Raw genomic sequence first — 4,668 nt, forward strand, 5'->3', positions numbered from 1 at the left:
GATGGGGAGGTTGCGGCGCCACCCTCTGTCACTCACAGAGCAGGGCCGATCAGGGGGTTGGGGCGCTGCCCCCTGTCACTCTCAGAGCAGGGCCCATCAGGGGGGTTGGGGCGCCACCACTGTCACACTTGGGGCAGGGCCGATGGAGAGGTTGTGGCTCTACCCTGTCACACACAGAGCAGGGCCCATTGGGGGGGGTGGTTGGGGCGCCGCACCCTGTCACACACAGAGCTGCAGGGCGATCAGGGGGTTTGGGCGCTCCTTGCTGCTCCGCTGATCCCGGTGCCGGGAGGCATATTACCCTTTTACTATATAGGATAGAGGCCTGGTGCATGGGTGGGGGCTGGCTGGTTTGCCCTGAAGGGTGTCCTGGATCAGGGTGGGGGTCCCCACTGGGGTGCCTGGCCAGTCTGGGTGAGGGGCTGAGGGCTGTTTTCCGGAAGCGAGTGACTGAAGCTCCCAACCGCTCCTTTTTTTCTTTTTTTTTTTTCTATTCTGGGCCAGCTTTAGCTCTGAGGCCTCGCTGCTGAAAACATCGATACAATGTTGCGGTCCGGGGCTGACTGACAGCCAGTTTCTGGGGGTTTGTTTAGCTTCTTATTTGCAACATAGTAATAGTTGCTTAGAGTTGCAGCTGAGAGGCCGGCAGCGGCAGGCGGGGAACGTTGGAGTCTGCAGTCACTGAAGCAAGTAAGCCTCCCTGTTCGCTTCAGTGCCTGGCTGCCGGCCGCCATCTTGGCTGACAGTTAATTTGCATATACTCACTGATTAGCCAATGAAAAGGGTAGCGGTCGTACGCTAATTACCATGTTTCTCTTTTATTAGTGTAGATTATCCTGAGTATTTTCACCATGGTGTATCATAAGCACAAATACAATAAAATCTAAAATGAATTCATCTCTCAGAAACAATTTAGTGCTATTTCAGACAAATGGAAGCATAGCTTATTGAGGAAATGATGTTGAGACACCAGATAACCCTTTAGAGAAAAAATTTTTACATCAGAAAATGTTTCAGGAGAATCAAAGATTTAAACATAAAATATTAAATCACATAAAGACTTTGAATATTTTTGTAAGTGAACTGGGACATCGTTGGAGGATTTCAAGCCTGGAGTTGCATGGTCTGATGTTGTAGAAGGTCACTCTGGCCACTGAAAGGGGAGATTCAGTAGACCACATTCCAGTGTTGCTACTGGGAAGTGAGCAGTCACACCCGTATTTCCCCATGGCTGCTTTTAAGATCTCTTTGTCTTGGATGTTCTGCAACTTGAGATTTGATGAGAGCAATGAATCTGAAGTGTGTTGTCTTCCAATAATTCAGAAAAATATTCTGCCAGTGTCTCTTTCCTACATTTTCTATTATTTCCTTAGAGACTTCACTTAGACATATATTAGATTTTCTCATTCTGTTCTTCATATTTCTTATCCTTTCTTTCAAACATTTCCTCTCTCTCTCTCTCTCTCTCTCTCTCTCTCTCTCTCTTAAATCTCTGGACTGCATTGTGAATATATATTTTTAAATTTATATCTTCCCATTTCACTGATTTTTCTCTTTAAGTGTGTCAAATCTATAGTGTATTCTTTTTATTATTTTTTTTAAAATATATTTTATTGACTTTTTACAGAGAGGAAGGGAGAGGGATAGAAAGTTAGAAACATTGATGAGTGAGAAACATCGATCAAGCTGCCTCCTGCACACCCTTACTGGGGATGTGCCTGCAACCAAGGTACATGCCCTTGACCAGAATTGAACCTGGGACCCTTGAGTCTGCAGGCCGACGCTCTATCCGCTGAGCCAAACCGGTTAGGGCTTATTATTTTTTTTGTAAGAGAACATTTATTGGGTAAATTACAGAGGTAGGAAAAGTAATTCCTAGCAGAAATGGGCTTAGGAATTGAGTTATAGAGGTAAAGGAAGGGCCCTTGGAGCTTGGGAGTGAAGAAGCTAATGGTAATGTGCCTGGGGCCAGAGAGATAGGGGTAGGGGTAGGTGAAGGGGAAAGGAAAGGCAGGCATGCTCCAGGAGGGAGAGCACTTTAGTTTGTTGGGGGTTTTTTTTTGTGTTTTTTTTTTAAGTTTCAATCATTTTAGTTTTCACTTCTAGAAGTTTTACTGTATTTTTTTCAAATCTGCTTGACCAAGTCCTTAGATTATGTTGTTTCTTGTCCATATGTTCAAGCTTCTTCTTTTTTAAATTTCTGTAAACATGTTATGAATACTTATTTTTAAAAATTGTGTAAAATATACATGACATAAAATTTACCATTTTTAAGTTTACAGGTCAGCCATGCTAAGTAATTCACATCGCTGTGCAATGATCTCCAGAACTCATTCCATCTTGCAAAACTGATGAATACTTATTTTTAAACAATAAAGTCACAAAAATGCTTGAAAAAAACATTTCACTCGGTTGTTTGGAGTATCATCCTGTACACCAAAAAGTTGCGGATTCGATCCCAAGTCAGCACGTATGGGAGGGAACTGATTGATGTTTCTCTCTCACATGTCCCTCTCTCTCTAAAATAAAACAAGCCAAAGCAACAAAACAATAAGAAACATATCCTCGAGTGAGGATTTAAAAAATAAAAAACTACAGGTGATATTTATATAATCACGAGGTGTGTAGTGACTTTTTAAGCATTTGTACCAGTCTGAAATCATAAAGATCCTATGTAATAAAAGGTTAATATGCAAATTGTCTCCTCGGGAGTTCTAGCGACTGGAGTTCAACCGCTCGCTATGACATGCACTGACCACCAGGGGGCGGCGTGGAATGAAGGAAGGCTCTGGTCAATAGCCGGGGGAAAGAAGGCCCCAATGGGCCCTGATTGCAGGCCAGGCCTAGGGACCCTACCATGCACGAATTTCGTGCACTGGGCCTCTAGTTTGTATATAAAGAAATGCAAAAGTCTTCAAATTACCATGAAAATCAAGACAAATGGAAAACTGGGGGAAATTCGTTTTTTAAAAAATATTTTTTATTGATTTTAGAGAGAGAGGAAAGGAGAGGGAGAGAGAGAGAAACATTGATGTGAGAGAGTGAAATAGGAATTTTAGGGGAATATAAGCAGGGTTTAGGGAATTTTCAGAATTGGGAGTCCATGGGAAAAAAACCAGGACTACAGACTGGGAGAAGTTACATTTCCATAATACAAGGGAGCCAGGCTGTTACATTTTCATAAGATAAGGGAACTCGGAGTAGCCAAAAGGTCTGTATTTACAAAATAAAGAAGGAAGAAAGCCCAGAAGGAGAAGGAGAGGAAGAGGGCATCACATGTCCCATGTGATGTTTTTTGTTTTGTTTTTTTAAAATATATTTTTATTGATTTCAGAGAGGAAAGGAGAGGGGGAGAGAGAGAGATAGAAACATCAATGATGAGAGGGAATCATTGATCGGCTGCCTCCTGCATGCCCCCTACTGGGGATCGAGCCTGCAACCGGAGCATGTGCCCTTGACCGGAATCGAACTGGGGACCCTTCAGTCCGCAGGCCAACACTCTATCCATTTAGCCAAACGGGCCAGGGCCCCATGTGATGTTTGACCTTCAATCTCAGGAGTTATTATAGTAACCAATTCAAAAGGGACTATTGACCAATCAGAAGGGATATCAGGACACAGGGACTTGTAGCCTTTATAAACCATGGCCACAGGAAGTCGGAGAGACTTTCCCCCTCCCCACATGGGAGTCTGTGCTGTGGGGCTCTTTCCCCCTCCCCAGTGGGAGTCTGTACTTGTTCTTCAATAAACCTCCACCTTTTCTAGACCATCTTCAGTCCGTGGATTCATTCTTCGACTCCGACGGACAAAGAATTTGGGTAACCATCCTGCACAGGGGAACACCACGTCTTCCAGTCCAGAAATTTCCTATCAAGAGAAACAATGATCGGCTGCCTCCCGAAGTGCCCACCTGCAACCTGGGCACGCGCCCTGAGTGGGAACCCAACCCGTGACCCTCATGTGCATGGATGGTGCTCAACCCACTGAGCCACACCAGCCGGGGTCTAGGGGAAATTCTTGAAAAATGTGTGACAGAGAGCTAATAACTTTAATAGGAAAAAACTCTCAGTAAGAAAACAGGTCATGGAAATGAAAAATTTAAAGAAAGGTTTTATCACAGAAGTAACCAAGAAGAGCAAATTACAAGAGCAATGAGATTAGTGTGTACTTTTTCACTCAACAGCTACACCTCCAGGAATTTATTCTAAGTAAAATGTTGGGCAAGGGTGCAGGTGTGTGTGGCATTGCTACAGAGAGTAGTGAAGGATTTAATATATGTCCAATCATAGAGTGGAAAAGAACACATACTTTGCTTGCTTGGGTGTACGTCTATGAGTTTGGAAGAATATATACCAAAATGTTAATAGTGATTATCTTTGGTTGATAGGATTGTTTTTAAAAAGTATTTTATTATTGTTGTTATTACTTTGCATGTTCTCCCCCCCACCCCCCACCCCCGCTCAAAGCGCATGTATTCCTTGCATAATATTAAGTTAAATGATTTCTGGGAATAAAGAAGCAGCGTGTTTCTAAGGAGCCTGCCCAAGCAGAAAAGTGACCATTTCCTGACAAACCCGGCGGCGGGGTTTCCACGGGCCGGTGTAGGTCAGGGTTTGCAGCTGCCGAGCCGCCAGTCTCTCAGGCACCGCCGAGGCCACCCCAGGCTTG

The sequence above is a fragment of the Myotis brandtii genome, unplaced genomic scaffold (genome assembly GCF_000412655.1).
Source record: "Myotis brandtii unplaced genomic scaffold, ASM41265v1 scaffold687, whole genome shotgun sequence".
Lineage (NCBI taxonomy): Eukaryota > Metazoa > Chordata > Mammalia > Chiroptera > Vespertilionidae > Myotis > Myotis brandtii.